Here is a 22,508-nt window from a genome sequence, read left to right as displayed (position 1 = left end):
GAGTGCACAATATCTTCTTTTATCATTGATCTCAAAGGGACTGGGATGGCTTTCACTAGGGATTTATATCTCTTAGCAGTACATCTTACATCAAATTTCTCACAAAACGTCTCATGTTTTAATAAGACCCCATTATCATCCATAAAATGAGCTACAGCCCAAATCCCTTTAGATCTTCCAGCAGAGAAGGACCTGCTGATGGAAAGCTGAGAGTTTAACAGGTAACGAACTGCAATCAAAGTCACAATGTAACAAAAAGTCTATTCCACCCATTTTGCCAAAAAATCACACTGGGAATAATGTTCCAAAAGGAATTTTTGTTCCTAATGAAAGATCTTAACCATTTCAGTTTTAGTACACCATTCATAACATCAAAGTCAATGGCATTAGCCCCTCCCTCTTCATAATTCTTAATCATATCATTTTTCTTTATATATTGACATTTGTTCCTCCATATGAACCTAAAATTAAGATTATTTATAGATTTAATTAGTTTTGGAGGTATGGGCAGAGAAAAGGCTGGATAGATTAGTCTGGACAGACTGTCCATTTTGGTTAGCAAGGTTCTCCCAAACAGAGTTATGTCCCTTTGCAGCCACCTGTTTAAAATTGACTTACACTTTTCTATATTGGTACAGATATTCTTATTTTCTGTTGATGTCTTATCCTTGCAAATTACAATGCCCAGATACTTCACCTCTTTTTTTATCTGTATATTATTTATTGCTTGCAGGGGCCACTCATGCAGAGCTAGAATTTCTTATTCATTAATATTCAGCTGCAGGCCAGAAGCTTTGGAGAAGTGGTTGATCACCTGTAAGGCTAAAGGAATCTGGTCCTCATTTTTTAGAAACAGGGTGGTATCATCTGCGAGCTGACTGATTATTATCTGTTCACCCATCACAGTTAACCCCTCAATGTGACTGTTTTTAATCAAAATAGACAACAGCTCAGCAACCATGATGAACAGAAGTGGTGAGCTGCTACATCCCTGCCTTATCCCTCTATTAACCTCAAACCTTGAACATGTACCATGTTCTAGCAAAACAGAGCTGTTAATGTCATTATATAACATCTCTATAACATTGATAAATTCCTGTCCAAAACCAAAAGACTGCAGAGTTTTTAATATGAACGTATGTTCAACTGAGTCAAATGCTTTGTAAAAATCCAAGAACAGGATGTATCCTCTCTCTTGGATTATTTCACTGTACTCAAGGAGGTCCAAAACCAGCCCAATATTGTTATGAATTAGTCTTCCTTTCAACAAACCTGATTGTGTTTCACTGATAATGTTTGAGATGCCTTTCTTTAGCCTCTCAGCTACAGCTCCAGACAGGATCTTATAGTCAGTGTTTAGTAAGGTGATGGGTCTTAAATTGTCTAGAATTCTTTTATCCTTACCCGATTTAGGGATCAGGGTTATCAACCCTTGTTTCATGCTTGGCATCAGTTCTTTTTTCTCTATCGATTCCTTTAATGCATCAAACAATAAAGTTCTTAGGTCCTTCCAGAAGAATTGATAAAAATTAGTAGTGAGTCCATCTGTCCCTGGGGACTTGTTTAATGCCATTTTCATGACCATCAAATCCAGTTCCTCAATTTGGCAGCCGCTACTAAGTTTTAAAATTACTCATACTAATCTTTCTGGGTCACAAAATAAACTTTTAACATATTTTCAGGCGAGAAAGTAGCTGTGTAAACATCAAATATCTGCTCGGTTTATCAAGATACCGCATATTTGCAAAAGTGCTTCGACGTTTTCGGAGACGCTGAAGCCGCCGAGAACGGCACAACTCCCGGCACATCATTTTCGGATCACCGCGGACTTTCGCTACTCAGGTTAAACATGATATATAAGTCCAGGGCCGTGCAGAGACGTTTAAAGGGGCGGGTGCTCAAAGTTAAAGAGGGGCACATTGAACCAGGCTGAATAACAACAACACACATTCATCAACAATCTAATATGGGATCGCATCATACTATATCACTGTTGTGAGGTGGCGACAAGGCAAAGCAAACGTAGCCGATGTTTTACCTGATGGGTACAATGTTGCTGTTGAGGTGTTTCTGCTGCTCCTGCTGCTGATAGTGCTGGAGGGCAGGGCTGTGTTGATCTGAGACTGTAGACATTAAAAAGTCCACAGGAGAGATGGTAGCTGATTAAACAAGTGTCATGAGATAATAACAAAATGCAAAGATTGGTGACAGCGCTTGGAACCATAAGGCAACAAAAAACTGTGAGAAATAAATTAGGCTCTGCCTGTGAATCACTCTTTGCTTCTCTTCTTCCTTCCATCATTTCGTATATCACTCTCCACTTGCTGTCTATCTGAGAACAAGGCACAACTTGCTATTGCAATAAACTATAATCAAATTATCCACACCTAACAACTCTTGCACTTAATCTATAATAAAATGATGACAGAAAAATGTTATAGCCCTGCCTTTAGTAGCCCCACACAGCTCCTACTGTTTCCTCCTCATGTCCTTACCAGCCATGTCTGGACAATGTTATATCATGAGTAATATTTTTTTTTTTTAAATCCATCTAAATAAAACACACACATGCACGCACACACAGTGACATTTTAGACCTTCTTCAGAATACTGTATATACTGTGGGCATCCTTACATTATTATTTATTACTAGAGCTACAATAATAAAGCAATGAGGAGGGGGAAGTAATAAATATGAAATAATGTATTTATGATGATTCCATTTGTTTCACTATCCACTCTGTGCAGGGCAAAGCTTATTACATGTTTAAACTGTAGAGATACAATAATGTTACTGCTGTAACATCCAATTTTTGTCTTATTTAAAACATAAATCTAATATAATCTGTTTCTTAATGTATGTTTTTTTTTAATACAGCGTGTGTTTTTAATATATTATAATTATAATAATAATTATGTGGACATGCATATTAGATCGTTAGTGAAATATAATCCCCCCAGAAAGGCAGGAAATGCTCTGTAACTTGCTTTAAAACTAAATATGTTCCCTAAAACGGTGACAGAGCTACAGACCCATGACAGCCTTACACAGGTAGCTAGCAGCTATGACCAGCACTACATGTGCAGTTAATAAAAGGACAGGTAATGTTTGTCACGCTGTTGCACACACAGCACGCTCGTTTGTTTCAGTTCGTCAAATTACCACAAGACAACTTACCAACGTGTACGTAATAAGCCAATACTCCTGGGTGCTACACACTACAGTGTACGCTGTACACCTACTTACTGGGTTTGTCGCATCAGTCTGTGTCTCTGAGTTAACTTGAGTTTCTCCTACAGCTCCGGACCGCAACAAATGCGCGTGCTCTTTGTGAGCTCGTTCCCGGCTCGTAACCAGCGCGTTCTGCCATCAAGGGCGATCATTGGTTAAATGTGATCATGTGACTGATGCAAGCCAGATCCTTTTATTTAGCAAAACTGTGATTAATAGTTAAATATTATTGTTGAGGGGCACAGACAGGACTCCGCATGCACACACATATAAAAATAAATAAATAAATTTTTTTTAAAAATTGCCTCAACAAAAGGGCACTTTGGGCACCCATCAGGAAAGGGGCGGGTGCTCAAGCCCCTCCAGCCCCCCCCCCCCCCCCGCACATGCCTGTATTACACTTTACACTTTTTCAGTGTTTTGTTTGTTCGTGAGTAAATCGGTTTGGCTGAGATTAAAGTTATTAGATTAGATTAGATAAAATAAAACTTTATTAATCCCCCGGGTGGGTTCCTCCTTGGTTTTTACACAGCTGAATAAACATCAAACAGAAAACTGATTAAACAGAAGTATGAGACGGTCGAGAATTTACTCCAGTGTCCTGTTATATTGCAGATAGCAAGGAGCAGAGGACCAAGTTTATTAAACTCCACCGAGACAGCGGTGAGCCTAATCAGAAGGCTAGACCGTCCAATTTCCCCAGCCGTTTACTTCCGGCATATCCGACCTTCTGAGGACCCAGCCCACGTACGCCGCAAAGGCAGGGTCCTCAGGAGGATGCAGCCGATGAATTTGGACACTGTCACTACCCGATCCGTACCGGAAACCCGATCGGTACCCCGCATGCGCGAAAGGTGTCTACTTCCGGTCGAAGCATTTTACGATAGTTACAGGTCAGAGTACCTGTTAAGATGTTAAGAATAACAAGTATCTCTTAAAATGTTTCCGATAATGAAACATTTAATATCCGGTTGTTCAGTCTGACGTCACTAGCCGTGTCTGGGTCTAAACTCCGCTGCAGGTCCATATATCAAACGATCACTATGGCATTACTGAGAGTTGAAAAACTGTCTAAATTCTTTCATCTTTAATAAAAATGATCAGCGTTCTGCTCTACCAGGTGTAACAATTGAGTTTAACATCCAGGCATCCATGAAAACGGAATTTATGACATTTAACAGAGTTAGAAGTTAGCAGGGAGTTAGCTCGCTAGCTTCTATCTAAATATATACAATATAGCATGTCCTGACTGCGGGGTTTTGGAAACAAATTAAAACGTACAGCTCTGTTATCACTTCCAACATAAATGAAGACAGAAAGCTAAACAGCAGTGACGTTTGTAGGGTTACTGAAGTTTGGCTAGCTGGTATATAATGATGTGCTACGTGACCGCTAGCGACACAGCTATGTTAGCATAATATAAACAATCTAACTTTTTTTCCACTTGATAAAAGTTACCGTGAGTGTTCTCGGTGGTCAGGAACAAATGTAATCGCATGGCAGGATGCTGTAAACGGACCAAACTTCAGCCAGGAGAACAACTGAGATAATCCATCCACAATACGAGGTTAGTCATTCATATACTGCTGCATGGGCTGGGCTGTAGTTACATCCTAAGGTTTTAAAAACTGAGCTTAAATAAATGATTAGCGGTAATAAAAGCCGAGGGAGGTCAACAGTGATCGCTGACTGTTTTAGGAGCTTTTTGAGATCAAATAGAAGAAAATACATAACATTAAACATGTTAACAACACAAATGCCATATTAAACGCAGACTACTTTAGACCCGGAAGTAGGATTCGTCGCGTCATCACTGAACAACCGGATAATGTAGACAAAAACAAAAAAATAAAAAGATAGTGACAGATCGGGACTCCCGATCCTTACTGCGCATGTGCAAAGTCGGACCGTACAAATCGGGTCTACCCGATCCGTACCGCGCATGTGCAGGGGTTTTCTTCTTCTTCTGTTCGTTTAATGGCAGTGTACTCCCCAGTGTACGAGGATACCGCCACCTGCTGGCTGAGAGAATGAACCCTATTGTAAACTGAATTAGCGTCATTACAAACGTGTGTTAAATTTGATTTAGTGATAATCGAGTGTGTTTATGGTTGTCTGTGTGGAGAGGATTGTTGGAAAAGTGATGATAATGTCCGCTATCACTGTCAATTGCCAGTAAACACTTCATCTGGCTGCTGAATCTTCACGTGACGAATTATAAAGTCTGTATTATTAACTCTGTCATTAGGCACCATTCTTCTTATTTTACGGCGCTGTTGTTCAATCGGGGGACGCTCTCTGTTGAGGAGAAAAGCAAAAATTTGTTGCGGATACGGATTATCCATTGTTTATATGTCCCGGTAGTTGAAAAGGAGGCAGAGCTGTTGAGAAATGCTAAGAGCTAACTGGGCGCTAACCGTGTCATTCAAATATATTGAATGTTGCAATGTTGGCAAAGAGAGGAAGTGATGTAAGATTTGCGCATGCGGGGTACCAATCGGGTTTCCGGTACTGATCGGGTAGGGACAGACACGACCAGAGTTTCTGTCGCATTTTAGTTTTTAAAAATGTCGTGATAACGCGGGTCTTACTGTGAACCTGCACCCTCATTGGCTAATAACTTGAGATTGACAAGCCGTTATCAAATGAGCGCGCGGCTTCTCCCAACATAAAGTAGTTTCCTTTGAAAAACCAAAGTCTGATTATTTTTGCCTCCACTGACGGAGCCTGTTGTTCCCGCCACAGAGACACAGTAATGTCAGAGCGGTGTTAACACTCACCTGCCTCAGCACAGCTCTCACTCTCTTCCTGCTCTCTCAGCTAAACTCACTTCCTCTCTACTTACAGGAAACCAGCGCTCAGAGGAGCCGAGCGGCCTCACGTTTCACCCACAGACACGAACAGCGTGGAATTATTTTATGTCATAAGAAGAAACATATTCATGTTAACACTCACCTGCCTCAGCTCCACCTTCCTCCTCCTGCTGCTCTGAACCAGTGATGGGTCGTTCGCGAACAAAATGGCTCTTAGAGCCGGATCTTAGACGTGAACGACGTCCCGTGTTTTTTTTTCTTTCTCTCAGCCCCTCTCTCTCTCTCTCGCACTTTTTTTCTGCTTCACTCTGCACACGAGCTTTGTGCTCTACGCTGGGCAGAGGGGGGAGGGGCGGTAGTTACGCTCAGCAGTAGTGATGTGCGATACCACTGATTTTCTTTCCGATCCGATACCAAGTAATATTCAGGGTGGTATCGACGATACTGATCCGATACCGATACTTTGTACAAAAACGTATTTTATTTATTGTATCTCAAATTATAGCATCATAATGATTACAGGACATCAGATTACTTGTTCTTATCACTTAATAATGTAAGGTTCATTATATAGAAATAAAAAAACTGAAGTTGTGCGCTATTTGAACACCTTGCCTGCCTGCAGCACTAAAGGACTCCGTGAGAGACGTCTGTCTTGCCCTAGCAGCACCTGTCCTTCTCTTCAGTTCGTCTCAACATAAGCTCGTCATATTCTGTGATATGATTTACTCTGACGTGTTTGACAAGGTTAGTGAGGTTGCCACAACCATACATGCCAACCCTCCCGATTTTTCCAGGAGAATACCGAATTTCAGTGCCCTCCCGAAAATCTCCCGGAGCCACCCTTCTCCTGAATTTCTCCTGATTTTCCAGGACAACAAAACCATATTGCAGAATTCATAGCGCGGCCAGCCAATTCCAGTTTCCAACAATGGTGGCAGCGATTTAGTTTTAATATTACTCTTATTTCCCTTTCTGGGTCGCAAAAAAACTTTTAACATATTTTCAGGTGAGAATGTAGCTGTGTAAACTTCAAATATCTGAGCCGACCGACGCATCATCTTCAAACCGCTGTGGTCTTTTGCTACTCGGGTTAAACATGATATATAAGTCACTTTGATAACTTAAAAATGTTATTGTTTGGCTTTTTCAGTGTTTTATTTGTTCGTGAGTAAATCGGTTTGGCTGAGATTGAAGTTATTAGATTAGATTAAATTAAATTGAAATTGATTAATCCCTCAGGAGGGTTCCTCCGGGGTTTTCATACAGATGAATAAACGTCAAACAAAAAATGATTAAACAGAAGTGTGAGACGGTCAAGAGATTACATCAGTGCCCGGTTATATGTTAGATAGCAAGGAGCAGACAGCAGAGTTTCACTCCACCGAGGGAGCCTGTGACGTACTACCCGGCTTTCTTTAGACCGCGAAGGCCGGGTCCTCAGGTGGAAGCAGCCTCTGAATTTGGACACCCCCGCTGTTTCCGGACCGGCCAATAATAACGGTGACATTTAACGTATTTTATCCGATAAATAAACCCTGTAAAATGTATTTAGCCCCCCCAACAGCCCTTTTCCCTAATATGGCCACAACACCTCACTCTTGGAGCACTTTTTTGCCACATGTATCGCAAACCACGTCTCAGCTGTTTGTGTAGGTAAAATACGTCCGCACATGACGCTCAGCCATTGTTGTGAGTGCGCACGCCCAGTGTTGCCAACTCCTCAGTAAGGAAAATCGCCATTGGTTGTCCTAAAAGTCGCTAAATTACGCCATCGCCTAATTTGCATAATTGGTCATGCTAATGTAATTGTAACCTACGCTGTTGGAGAGAGAAATAACATCGTGGAAGAAACATAAAGTGAGCAAAAAACGTCCGAAATGCATTTAGAATTTATTTAGAACTACAAATTAAATTTCTTTTAGCAATTATTGTTTTTTAATGTCACAATTCCAACCCTGCTCCTTTATCCGGGCTTGGACCGGCAAAAGTGACCCAAAATAGGCGCTCTGGTGGAGTTACTGTGTGTGTGTGTGTGTGTATAAGTAGTTTTAAATCTTGTGATCCACAAAACAGCATAACAGTAAAAGAAGAACTGACTGCATTACAGTCAGTGCGGGAGCAGCGGCTTCGCTCATGCGCGGTTGCAGTTTGGACGCACAGGTGTGAACGTCTCCTGCAGCTGGGGGAGGACTATCCTCCGCCCGTGAGCGCTTTAGCACGGGTGAGGTGCCCACGGCCGCACCGCTGCTTGTTGAGAGTAAGAGCAACACGCCCTTTCACGTCAAAAAGTCGTCATAAATAAGTCGCCAATAACACCAGAAAAAGTCGCCAGATTTGTCGCTAGTTGCTTTTTAGAAAAAAAAAGTCGCTAAGGGGTCTGAAAACTCGCTAAATATAGCGACAAAGTCGCTAAGTTGGCAACACTGCGCACGCCAAGGGGCTGCGAGACATTTATACAGCCGTATTTCGCACATGACTATGAAAGGCGGAAGAGGAAGTAGTTCCTTTGAATGTAGACAATCCGAATGTTATAGTTTCTTTCCACTGTGTTCCTGTTAATGATAAACTACAAATTTACTCTAAATTACTAAAATATCGATATTTAATGTGAGAATCGATTCTAGAACATAAATGGCTGGTATCGGAGGAATCGATATTTCAGGATCGATCCGCACATCACTACTCAGCAGCACAGGAACAGAGCCAGAGGGAGAGAGAGAGAAAGAGCCAGGGCCAACAACGTCACATTAGAAAGGTATAGTAATCATCCACAACTATTTTCAGTTGCAGATGATAAAGGATTCAGAAAGTTTATTCATGCAGGTCCATATGACAGAGAATGTGCATGTTCTTTTTGTTTTCATATTTTAATTTATATTTAATTGTGTTGTGGTTTGCAGTGTTTTGTGTTGTTTCACTTTAAATTTGTTTAAAAGGAAAAAGCTGAAAATTTAAATAGTTAAAAGTTGAAATGTGAATAGTTGATTTTTGTATTATATGATTTATTTATTACATTTTATGTGGAGTGAATAAATAAAAGTATATTGATGGTGGCCCCTAGAGACAAAGCACATACAAACTTCAAATCACGTACAAACTCCAAAACACGTAAAAACTCCAAAACATGTAAAAACACGTACAAACTCAGAAGCACGTAAAAACTCAAAACACGTACAAAAGACAACAGAAGTGCTCCAGGATGCTGGGTGCAGTGTTGAGCTTTTGTTACCTAGTGGCTACACAAGCCAGCAAGTACCAATGACCGGATTTGGTGTGTGGTAGTAACAGGTAAATGAAAATGTTTTTTAATTATTTGAATATATATGAGTGCCTATGTATAAATACACAAACAATTTCAATTGTGTAATTTAAGTGATCTAGTAGCTCTGCTTTGGAAGTTCAGTTAGAAATGTGTTTTGGAGTTTGTACGTGTTTTGTCTCTAGGGGCCACCGCATATATCTACCATAACCACTTTTTTTTACGTTAGTAATTCCTTTTGTGCATAATTTTATATTATTGTTAATAATAAATTAATTAAAGCAACAAAACAACCTGAAGAGCCGGTTTGGAGCCGAAAGAGCCGGTTCTCTAAAAAGAGCCGGAAATCCCATCACTACTCTGAATGGAGGATCAACACTTTCACTTTCACTGCTCCTCCCTAAACACAGAGGATGCTGGGACTTGTAGTTTTTACCTTGTGTGATATTTATGGCTGTGACACTAAATCACAGCATGAAAACTTCCTGCAAACATGTCACAGGCGATAAAAGTTTCACATTAAAGGTGAAGTTATTTTTCTGTCTCATGTTCAATAAACAGTGAGCTGGGAAAAGTGAAGAACAGACTTCAGACGTTCCCTGCAGAGTTTCTGCTGCTCGGTCGTCTGCATGTTGCTGAGACTGAGCTGATGATGAAGCTGTGATGGGTTTATGGCACGTTTGGTTGTGGAGAAGAGTTTTACTGTCGGTGCAGGTGAAATGATCAGAGGTTACAGCCTCTGGTTAAAGTGGAGGCAGCGATCAGGACGGCTGAGCAGCAGAGGTCTCGAGGGTCCTAAAGTGTAAAAGCATCAGTGTTAGTAACACAAAGATGACAGAATGGGATCATCCACACAACACTAACATCTAAATCCACGGCAGGAACTCTTCCAGTGTCCTGAAAAATCTGTGTGCACGATGCTGAGATTAAAATCTGTCTGCTCATCTTAATGCAATATTTACTAAAGTCTGGTAGAAGTTTTACTGATTTCCAGTCCACTTAGCAGACGTGTGGATAGGTGGTGGGTTGTAGAGCAGACTGAAAGCTTTAAGTTCATCCTCTGATTAAAAACTCAGACCCACTGATACAGGAAGTATAACCCTGGTGTAAGACAGGAAACGGCAACACGGCAGCCATCTTTTTCCTCCCATGATGACCAGTGTCCCAGCAGAAGCTGGGGTTTGTTAGATCCTGTTCGATCCAGAGGAAACAGGCTAAAAGAGTCGATCAGGGGGGATCATGGTTTTATTATGTGCTCGTTATGATTGAAGCTCTGGTTGTGTGTTAGAGACAGAACCTGCAGATTCCTCCACAACGCCTCCTCCTGTCATGGTCCTGGGTCGGTGACCCAGCGCTTTTAGTTTGTTATCATTTTCTAGATGATGATTGTTTAAGTTCTGTGTTATTTTCGATCTGCCTCTGAGTCTGCGTCTGTATCTGTCTGTCTATGGTGTCTCCCCATCTGTTTGTGAATCTGTCTGTTTAGTTCAATGTCTTGTCTGGTTCCATGTATCTGAGTTTCCTGTTTTATTGTGAAGGTCTGTGTCATATGTGAGTGTGATCAGTTTACGTTTCCCCTGTCCCGTCAGCCCAGATTCCTCCCAGCTGTGTTGCCCTCCTGTCTCTCATCCCCTGATTACTGGTGTGTGTATTTAAGCCCTGTGTGTTCTCCTGCCTGTTGCCGGTTCGTCTGTGTTCCTCCGTGTCAGTCTGTGTCAGTCTGTGTCAGTCTGTTGCCCTGTGTTCCACGGTGTCCTGTTCCTCGTCTGCGTCTCTCTGCTATTCATCATCCGTTGTCATATGCTCCCAGGTCTGTTATTTTAGTTCTCCCAGTTTAGGTGTCTTTAGTTGTTTGTTATGCCCCACTGTTTGTTTGCCACTACACCTCTGTAAATAAACCACCGGTATCTCATCCACTGCCTGCATCTTGGGTCCTCCTTCTATATCCACACGGCTCGCCTCGGCAGCCGTGACACCTCCTCTGCAGGAATCAGCCTCTTGGCTGGTTTTATTTACCAACGTGAATAAAATCATCAAACTAATCCAAGTTCATTGTGAAATGCCTGAAAATGGAGGAATAAATCTGTCAGTTACCGTATAAAGTTTGAGTTTGTCAGTGTTTTACACGGAGACGGTCGTCAGATGTTGAATGTTTAGCATGAATGTTCCACATCTGGAGAAACCTTCAAGATTAAAGCCAGTGAAAAGTGAAGAGTTTCTGCAGCAGCCGCACTTCCTGCAAATCTGTTCTTTCAAAATAAAGTGAAGAATCTAAAATTATATTCACGACAGGTTTAAAGGTGAAGGTGGTCACATGGTTTTAGTGGAATGCCTACATGGGCGCGTCTGAGTGATTTTGATTCAGATTCGTGCAGCGTGGAGCAGTAAACACTTGTTTTTGTTCATCTGGACTCATGAAGGATTCCAGTTAGCACATTTCCAGCCAATGAAACGTAACTACAGATGAAGACAAACACATTTAAGCTGCCTGACTCGAGTGTGGGTGCGTGTTCCCATTTTCAGGCTGTTTTAGTTTTCAGTTTAGAGGAACGCTGCAAACTCACAAAAACTTCTTTCTTGTGAGGTTTTGTTGTCAGACTGATAAAAGCAGCAGCAGCTGGTGTTTGATGAGCAGACATGTGTTTCCTGTTCTGTAATAATCAGCTTGTTACCATCACATAATGAACTCAGCCGTGACCAATGAGGCCGTCCTTGTGCGGTTCTCTGGCGCTGATTCTGACTGTGACCTTCACCTCTGCAGGGTCGCCTCTGCTCGTGGCTGAGCTCGTGTTTGTCAGGCTGACAAAATAAAAGCTTCTTCATTTCTGTGGCTGAAGAGGAGTCTGCTCTTCTTCACCAACAGGAAGTGAAACATTTCTCACTGATTCTGAAATCTTCACTTGTCTCACAAATTCACAGTAACACACACACGGTTGTGTTTTCATATCCTTGTGGGGACATCTATTTGACATCATGCTCTCCTCAGCCTTTTACTCTAACCATTAAGACTGAATGCCTAACCCTGACCTGACTGTCCCTGACACTAAAACCACATTCTGAGACTCACAAATGTCTTCAAACTTGTGGGGACGGGCATTTTGGTCCCCACAAATATATTAAAATTTGCAACATAATGTTTGGAGTTTAGTCTGTTACTGTTACTATTTTTACCATTTCTTTTTGGCGCAACTGTAATCCACATAATTTCCTTAGGGATTAATAAAGTATTCTGATTCTGATTGTTTCAGGATGACCTGCCATTATCCAATCACACATCTGCTTACCTGTATCTTTGGCTCATTTCTCCTCCTCTTCTTTTCTAATTTTTCTAAACTGAGCACCTGATGGCTTTGAACTTTTCTTGTCCATCTTCCATTGGTTTTAATTTTGCACTCCAGTATGAACACAAAAGTTTCAGTGCTTCGTTTAAACTGTATGATACTTATACTGACCCAGGGTCAGTGTAAAATACAATCCTAGCTGTGTGAACAAAGCCTGGCTCCTTTAATCCTGCATGACAAACATCAGGATGCAGGTTATTATTACTCTTTCCTGCTGGCACACCTGTCACACCTGAGAGTCAGCTAGAAACTTACAGTGTAGTGTGCATCATGCAAAGACTGCCAGACTCTGTAATACTGCAAATGATCAGTGACTCAGGTTAACACTAAACTTTAAACGGCACCTCTGTGTCTCTGTGTGCTGAACATTTAGGATTGAGTCAGGCTGCATCAGCTGAAGCTGTTATTTGTATATATCAGTATTTTTTATTCAGGTGTGGGGAAAATACGTAAGACTGCAGTGAAGCGATGCACCAGATTAATCCCTGGCCAAAGGTATCGTACTTAAATCAGACTACTGATCCAGCCACATCAGCCTTTTGTGAGGTCTGTTTAAAGTAGACTAAAAGTGAACTGCAGGTTCCTGAGAGGTGGACTGTGAGCACAGAAACACATGTTCATACATACAGCTGCAGCAAACTTACATTAATTTTAAATAGATTTGTTACTCTGATGTCTGTCTCTGTGTTAGTCCTCTGACAGACTGGTGACCTGTCCAGGTGTGCTCTACCTATGACTACTGGGACAGGCTCTAGCCTCTGTAAAAGAAATGTTCTGTTATTCTCATTTAAAGTATTTAAGTGCTTATGCATATGCTTAGTTGTGACACTGTTACTGTTCAGTGAAAGTTTCTAAAACTAGATGAACTTACTTCAGCGTCAGCAGTTTGAGAAAACAACTCCCTTTACAGGTGCTGATAAGGCCAAGGGCACAAAACAGCTTAACCATTGATCCGTTAGGTTTCATAGCGAGACACGTGAAGTGTGGTAGGATCAGTTTGTAACTTCCTCCCTCTTCCTTGGAATGCATAAAGGAGGAGGAGCAGCATATCAGTCTTGGACTGTCTAACCTGCCGGAGCAGCACTGAATGACCACCACACACGAGCATGTTCCTGCAACATTCAGCATCTGATCCTTCATCTGTGTGCTTCTGCTTTTGGTAAGTAGAGTTACCCAACTCCAGTATTTCTAAACACATGCCATCCATTTCTAACGGCCTGGTTACTTCCTGTCAGTTACTTTAGAAACCATGTGGTCACCTGACCTAACACTGTTTCTTCTTCTTCCCCTTAATGTTCAAGTGTCACATGTCAAACAGCTGGAGAGGAAACTACACCAGTGTACTGGGATGTTTCACCAACACGTGCCAGATGCTGTTCCTTCATGGTGACATCACCAGAGACAGCCCCACCCACCTCAGGACCTCGCCATTGATCATGATGATTATAATGATGACAGCGAGCGGAACTAAGACTGTAAAAATCCACGACCAGAATGTTTCTTTCTAATTATGAATGAATACTGAGAGCCTCTTTCTGTGTTTTGTCTGTTTTGGGTTTTTACCTCATTTGTTACTAACAAAGTTCACAAACTCACACAGTTTACATTCTGTATGTTTCCATCTTTACCAGCCACACTCTAACTGCATTTAAGAAAATAATCCTTAGAAATCGTCGTTTTTCTCTTTTGTAATTGATGATAATTCAGTGAATATACTGCGCTGCTTCCTTCTATTGCGTCACACATTGCTTTAAGTTTTTCAGTGTCCAGTTATTTTTTACTGCTGTTTGAATTCTCTGTATGTTTGACCCTGTAGACTGTTTGATGGACTGCTTGTCTTCCTGTTTGTTACCGCCGCCTGTTTTTTAATAAAGATTTGGATTTCTGACTTCAACACAGCCTCTGCGTGTCCTCCCTTTGTGTCCTCTTCCTCTGTGAATGTGTTGCATGTGTCACAGATTCCTTTTATTAACAGCTTTCCCACAGTGAGTTGCATCAGCATTCATTCACAGCACATTTCAGAAGGATTCAGATTAATACAGTGATCTTACAGTCAGAATGATCCTGACAGAGTGCCACTGTAAATGATCTTTCATCAGGTCAATTTCAAAGTTCAGTATTTCAAAGCAGGAGTTATGAAGAATCATGCTGGCATTAGGACTAATAATATGTACTTACAAAGTCAAAGTTTTTTAATTATGCTAGAATATTGGAAGACAATCAACTTTTAGTGTTTTCCGCATATTAATTATTCTGAAATAGAGACGGTGACCCTAACTGTACAGAAGCACTAAACAACTGACACTCTAACAGACATCATTGGCCTGAGCTGTCATGCACAGTGAGTCTGATCCTTTGCTGTGAGAGTCTGACAAGCATGTTTCTGGTCAGTTTGGAAGAAATAATATCACAATGTTGATCTTTTTTCCAATGTTCCTTCTCTTTTACAACATAAACTGTGATCAAAGCTACTTATGTTCACAGCATGTAATAATACTGACAGTCCAGGGCATCGTGGTCTGTTGAGCTAGGGTTAGGGTTAGGGTTAGCAATTCAGACATATGTAATCAATATTAAACGTCTCTGACGTGGGCCACTGTGTTGGGAAATCCATACCAGGCTGGAAGGAGTCAAGGTAGGTGAGCATCCACGAGAAGACAGCAGATGCATCCTACTAATACTGACAGGACCAGGAGACTCCAGAAACCGAGCATCTTCTCTTCAGTGCCATCCTCTCCTGTCACCCTCTCTGCCCGCAGCTCTTTGAGTATGGGGTAGATAAGGGCGCAGAGAAACCCTTATTACTAATTTGTATTATAATTCAGTTTTCATGAAATATTCATATTCAGTATCGGTCCTTTTATATTATAACCACGTATCCACCCAGGCTCATGGTGGGGCAGGGCTCTGTCCTGGGATGCTTGAGTACAAGGTAATGTACACCCTGACCAGGTATCCAGTCTGTCAGAATTGTTTTCAATATTTGGTTCAAAAACATGAGTGACAACAAAAATCCAACTAGGATTCTTGCATATGATGAATGAAGTCTGTCTTTGACTGTATTGTCCAGCTGATCCATCAAACCCCCAGCAGGTGAACCTTATTCATGACATAACACGGCAACAATGTAAAAAATGAAACAGCAACAGTCTAAATGTAAAGTGCATTCTAAAGTCCTCTTCAATAAATCATATGCAAAGAGTCATTCAGGACTGTAAAACGTGAACTACAGAACCCAGAGTCTTCATCATTAAATCTCTGGTTGCTTCATTTTTCTATCCTATATCAGATACTTTAAGGTTAGGTTAGGTGAAGTTGCATTCTCATGGTGAGGCAAAGTGCTTTATGTGTGTGTGTGCGTGTCATGAACGGCTATAAAAGGCCTATAATTAAAGAACAAAGTGGGGTTTGAGTTCGAGTTGCGGCAGACTGTCACTACTTGTAAATGGAACGCAGCCTTCCTGTGGCGGACAGCTAATAACAGGAATCGGACGCGGTCCACCCAAGTCCACAGCAACCACCATAGCAACCGCCTAGCATGACCTTAAAAACACATTCTGTCTTCATAACCCTCAGGCCTTGTTCAAAAACACCACCCTTTCAGCTTGTTCATGGCCACAAGTGGCCACCTACAGATTAGGTCTGTAATTTTTTATTATTTTTGTTTTTTTGCCATTTTTTTTTGCATAAAGCTTTTAAGTAACTTCAGTTCTTTCCATAAATATAAAATAATTATTACTTTTTTATTTTTTAACCCTTTAAACACCAGTTTGTTTGTCCACTGCACCAGCTGGACGACAACCTCAAATCTCACAATTTTATATAATTGCATTGCTACTGAAATTTCTTGTATTATTAATAGTAGAGTCTGGGGCATGTAATTGATTCACATCAACATTGATTATAATGCATTGTTATTTTAGTGCAGAGAGAGCAAAAACATAAAAAACCCCTTTCAGCTTGTTCGTGGCCAAAAGTGGCCACCCCTTGTTTACATTTACAAAATGCTATAAAATTATTATATATTAAGAAAAATGTCCAGTTTTTTTACATGATTTTTTAGATTAGCATCAGGGCTGTTCATCAAAATCAAAATTTCATTAAAATTCTGAAATTTAACCCTTTAAATATCAGTTAGAACACATAATCATAACAACTCATAAATAGAGAAAATCATAAAATCCCAGTTTTTTTTCTAAATAATACATGCCATCTGATTTATTTGCTAACCATGATGAAGGTTAGATGCATAGTAATAATTAACACCATCAATGACATTTATGCAACATTGTTTTTTTCTGCAGTGGCAGAAAAACATAAAAAAAACCCTTTCAGACTGTTCGTGGCCAAAAGTGGCCACCCCTTGTTTACATTTACAAAATGCTATAAATGTCCAGTTTTTTTACATGATTTTTTAGATTAGCATCAGGGCTGTTCATGAAAATCAAAATTTCAATCAAATTCATAATTTTAACCCTTTAAATACCAGTTAAATCACATAATTGTAATGATTTACATAGGGATAAAAGCATAAAATCCCCATTTTTTTCTAAATAATACATGCAAACTGATTTATTTTCTAACCATGATGAAGGTTAGATGCATAGCAATAATTAAAAGTATCAATGAGTTTTATGCATCTTTGTTTTTTTGTGCAGTGAGAGAAAAACAAAAAAAAATCCCTCTCAGTTTGTTCGTGGCCAAAAATGGCCACCCCCTGTTTACATTTACAAAATGCTATAAAATTCATATATTAAAACATTTTTCTACTTTCATTGACTTGATTTTTTAAATTAGCACCGCTTCTAGTCATAAAAACCAAAATATAATTCAAATTCTGATATTATACCCTTTGAATACCAGTCAGGTTATGTATTATTATAGTAAAAATAGTAATAAAGTTCACATGTTTTAGCATATAAATGGTGAAACCTAATATGTTTTTTATCATCATTGCAGGTCAGTAACAGTAACTGTCACAATGCTTTATTTTTACTTTATTTATTTATTTATTCTTTCTTTTTTGGGGGGGGGAAGAGATGAATGGCCAAAAGCAATGTCACACATGGTGTGTTAGTGGCCAGTGAGGCAATTTAATGACCAAATAAAAGAGCTCAATATTGAGCCAGAGAATACGATCCGCGTCCTCAGCCAGGGAGCGATAATCCTTCGTGCCCAGAAGCGGAGAGTTGGCGAGGCCGGCTCTCACCTTCAGATTATGAGACTGACACACTGCCTACTGCGCCAACGAGACGGCCGCCGGCAGCTGTCTGAGGAAAATGTGGGCGAAGAGGAATCCCCCGTCGTCCGGTCCGAGAAAGGATAGCATGTGCTCCATCAGTTCGAGAGCCGTACCACCACCCAGGCCTGAGAGGGAGAGGAGCTTCTCGGCTCGCTCTGCGTCGGTGAGGGCATAGCGCCGAAGAAGCAGCTCTTTAGGGGCGGCGTACTTCTCTCGGGTGGGTGGATCCCGGAGGAGCATCAACGCACGACGGGTGGCTAGCGGGTCGAGAGAAGCCACCACATGGTGATATTTCGTGTCGTCAGCCGAGATGCCACGAAGGGCGAACTGGGCCTCCACGTGCACGAACCACGACGGGGGATCGTGAAGCCAAAAGTCCGACAGCTCGAGCGCCACAGCAAACGTAGCTGCAGCCGGAGGCAGAGGGCTGGCGGCTGCTGATGCATCCAGAGCGGAGTCGGCGCCACCAATGTGGAAGTAAACACAGACGACACGAGAGCTGTCGATAAACACTGCTCGTTTATTGCTCATCACCACAGAACTCAACACTTTCACTCCAAAACACAGCAACAACACTTCCTGAGAACTGGGTGTGAGTGGAGCCCTCCAGTGGTCTGGAGTGGAGTGAGTGGAGCCCTCCAATCATTGGGGGGGGGGGCTCCACCTCCATGCCCCCCAACCCCAATCCTCCCCCAAAGAAGAGGATTCGGGCACTGGCTAGAACTCATCAGTGGTGATGCAGCCAGCCTCTTTGAAGATTGTCCCCTCATCTTCTGGAGAGCAGGTTTCTTCATCTTGGGCAGATGTATTTTCTTCAAGGACAGATGACTGCTGCTGTCCTTGCTCTCTGACCAGATCATATAGGCAGTGCTTGAAGCAGTGATGACCTTCTTGCCATATTGACAGAATACATTATCTGGAAGCTGTTAGGCTTACTTACAGCAGTAGCTCTGTCTGCACCTGCAGAAACTCCAGGACACGTTAACAAACAGTGTTTGTTGTTGTTTGCGCTCCAGCTGCAGCTGCAGGTTTGAACTCTGCAAAATGTCCTGTGATTGGGGTTTTTTTTTGTTTTTGTTTTTATTTCTAGAGTTGATATTTTGGGTATGGTATCTTTTGATGAAAAATACAAGAGTAAAAGTGCTTTTAGCATGTGCTTCAAAGCTGAGTTTGACTGGGAACCTCAAAGCTCAATATCCTGCATCCACAGAAATTCACTGCAGCCTATGTAATGTTTGAATTTATTCCAGTCTATCTTGCAAATACATGTTTGTACTGCAATGTCATGCATAAACACAAACTATTAGATCCTTAAGATCAAACCTATGTCAAAATTGTTTCATTATTTTGGTCCATTGGAGTGTGGTAGGCCATCAAAGGCTGCTACTAGAAACTCAGAATATTACATGAAATTGCTTGCTTGGCCAAAAATGGGTAAATGATGTCATTTGGTAAAAAACATTAAAAACTACAATTTTCATGTGTTGACTTTAGAATGAAAGCAATTTTACCTAAATTGCATGATATAGTACTGTCAGTAACAAGGAATCAAAAAAGGTGGTTATAATGGGTTTCAATTGGCCACAAATGGCCACGATAGAACCAAGAGGAACTATTTAGTGTATAGTGAATATTATTGACATTATTAAGGAGCTGATGTTGAAAATTAAAAAATCTGACAAAAATACACACCTTTGGGAAGTTTCATTCCACTGGCATTAACAGAACAAAAATGGTTGAAAAACGAAAAGCAAAGTGGCCACAAATGGCCAGGATAGAGCCCTGAGGGAACAAAAATCCAACTAGGATTCTTGCATATGATGAATGAAATCTGTCTTTGACTGTATTGTCCAGCTGATCCATCAAACCCCCAGCAGGTGAACCTTATTCATGACATAACACGGCAACAATGTAAAAAATGAAACAGCAACAGTCTAAATGTAAAGTGCATTCTAAAGTCCTCTTCAATAAATCATATGCAAAGAGTCATTCAGGACTGTAAAACGTGAACTACAGAACCCAGAGTCTTCATCATTAAATCTCTGGTTGCTTCATTTTTCTATCCTATATCAGATACTTTAAGGTTAGGTTAGGTGAAGTTGCATTCTCATGGTGAGGCAAAGTGCTTTATGTGTGTGTGTGCGTGTCATGAACGGCTATAAAAGGCCTATAATTAAAGAACAAAGTGGGGTTTGAGTTCGAGTTGCGGCAGACTGTCACTACTTGTAAATGGAACGCAGCCTTCCTGTGGCGGACAGCTAATAACAGGAATCGGACGCGGTCCACCCAAGTCCACAGCAACCACCATAGCAACCGCCTAGCATGACCTTAAAAACACATTCTGTCTTCATAACTATCAAAAACATGAAATGATTTGCAAAGTGTGAAAGTGTTACAGCTGCAGAGAGCTATGGCGGTATCTATGGAAGCTGTTTACATAGCTAATAATATACGATGTAACCATGGAGACAGTCAGTCACTTGAGCTAGCGGTGCATGTTTACTACAGTGAATAAGGTGATTGAGTGCACAGCGTCCACACGCTGCAGAGGGTAAAGACATTACTTCAATATTGTTTTATATTGATATATATTTGCCTTCTGTTGACCATCACCTCAGGTTCACCATCACAGTTTCAGCAGACAGATGCACACTGTCTAAATATGAACACATTCAAAAACTCATGTCTCAGAAATAAGCACAGCTGTTCATGTTTGTCATTAGAGTTTTATTTGTAAGAAAATTATGAACTTCATATTGTGCATCAAATAAAAGAACATTTCACAACTCTGAGTCAACAGAAACAGGAAACAGAAATGTCTCTAATGTAGACGTGTACAGTGTAGTGTAAGCATTAAAAGATCATAAAGGAAACACTAACATTCATGTGAAACTAATTGTAATAAAAAAAATGAACAGGTAGTTTATAGATGTAAAAGAAAGAATCTGAAAACAACACTTTTTTGGTCTAAGTGATCAAAGTAGAAAACAGAACTGATGTTCAAGAACAAACCGTAGCTGCACTAATATTACACATCTCCATTGTTGTACTGAACAGACATGTTGCTTTTAAAACCACATGCAGTGTGTGACCGTGACTGTTCACTGAGACCATGAACGCCACTTCGCTGAAGCCTTCGCCTTCTTCTTCTTCTTCTAAATTGGAAGCAGAAGGAGCACGAGCTGCTTTGATCTACTGAAAGGAAAAAGCAGAACATCTGAGCTGAAACCAGTCAGCTGAAATCATTAAGACAGGAACAAATTCAATGCAGTGTCTCAGGTGGCTTAGCCTGTTACAACTGTTGATACAAGCTAAATACGGTTAACACACAGTGTCAGGGAGCTCCAGTGTGGGAACGAGTGGCTTTAGGTTTGTAGTCATTTAACTTTCATCCATTCATTCATTTAATTCAGGAGGAAGAAATGCCAGGTTGATGCAGGCTGGTTACATGCATTTGGTCCCATGCTGTCTTTAACTAAATGACTTGGTTCACTTTATGGCTGGGCTGTATGTGGGGTTATATCATGTTATTTGGGCAGGAGTACCTGTCCCCTGTTAGACTTAGAAAGTTTCTCCATAAGTAGAGTTTCTAACTCTTCTAGCACATCTGTGGCTGACAGCTTTTTGGTGGCTCTTTTCTCTTTGTGCTGAATATCAACACTGAGATTTCTTAGACTGTAAGCTTTACTTCAGCACAACCAGTTGTAGAAGCTGCCACTCCAAATGTCTTTTGATAACAAGAAAAAAATACCTTTTCAGTCCACGGCCTGAAGTTCTTCTCCGACATCTTCTGCCATCAGCTTTGTCTGCTGGTTTGAAGACAATAAACCACAAAAAAGATGATTTAGTCACTTTGTCTGTGTCATGCAGCTCGAATGTGTCGTGTAACAATGTTGAATAGCCGTCGTTATCCCTCTGCTGTGTCAGTAGGATTGTACTGTACAGCATCTCATTGATATGTGAGGAATGCTAATGTAACACGATAACAGACTTACATCATTAAAACATAAAGGACAGGAGATATTTAGATATTTTTATGTTTATATTACATTTTATAGCTGATGGATATTACTAAATAGATAGAATTTACTAAATAGCTGGATGAACATGAAAAATATGTCTATAATAACAAATGACCATGAGAGCCAGTAGAATTAATTCAACTGGACACTCAAACGACGTCCTTAAATGCTCTTTAAGTGGCAGAACAAACGAACAAACACTTAATCGCTTACTTGAGATGAAATCTGCTCAGCTACTTTGAAAACAGCTTCTAACTGGTTCCTCCTTTAACAGGAGGTTTTTCAGACTACATGTAGCTGTCCTCTCTGTCAGCTCACACATTTACATTCATGTCACACTTATTTCTGCTTTCCCATTTTATAATTATTACTTACATTTTGATTAGATACCTTCAGTTTGTAAATGATCAGATTACATAATTGGAATACAATGTATCCAATTCAGGGTTGCGGGAGGACGAAGCCTATCCCAGCTGATACAGGACAAAGACAGGCTGCCAGTTTATTGCAGGGCTAACACAATATGTGTAACAGAAAATCCACTTAAATGTTTGATATTTCTTATAATAAGCATAATTATGACTATTATTTAAAGG

The 22,508-nt window shown here is 40.7% G+C and overlaps 1 protein-coding gene and 1 long non-coding RNA gene across 2 annotated transcripts in view; both read right to left on the bottom strand.

Moving 5' to 3' along the window:
- LOC113016963 (NACHT, LRR and PYD domains-containing protein 12-like) overlaps positions 1-6,220 on the bottom strand; it is a gene marked incomplete at its 3' end in the record, with an annotated part of 43,117 nt that extends 36,897 nt beyond the window's left edge. Inside the window, exon 1 of the mRNA XM_026160196.1 lies at positions 6,188-6,220. The remainder of the gene's footprint in view (positions 1-6,187) is intronic.
- A 14,719-nt stretch (positions 6,221-20,939) lies between these two features.
- On the bottom strand, positions 20,940-22,157 carry LOC113016609 (uncharacterized). The gene is made up of 3 exons (XR_003271270.1): positions 22,126-22,157; positions 21,642-21,699; positions 20,940-21,085 (listed from the first exon to the last, which is right to left on the bottom strand). It is a non-coding gene; the product is annotated as an uncharacterized LOC113016609 (long non-coding RNA).
- Between the last annotated feature and the right edge of the window lie 351 nt (positions 22,158-22,508).

The sequence above is a fragment of the Astatotilapia calliptera genome, chromosome 23 (assembly GCF_900246225.1).
Source record: "Astatotilapia calliptera chromosome 23, fAstCal1.2, whole genome shotgun sequence".
NCBI classification, from domain to species: domain Eukaryota; kingdom Metazoa; phylum Chordata; class Actinopteri; order Cichliformes; family Cichlidae; genus Astatotilapia; species Astatotilapia calliptera.
The sequence above is the reverse complement of the archived record's forward strand: the minus strand, read 5'-3'. Positions and strand labels throughout refer to the sequence as shown.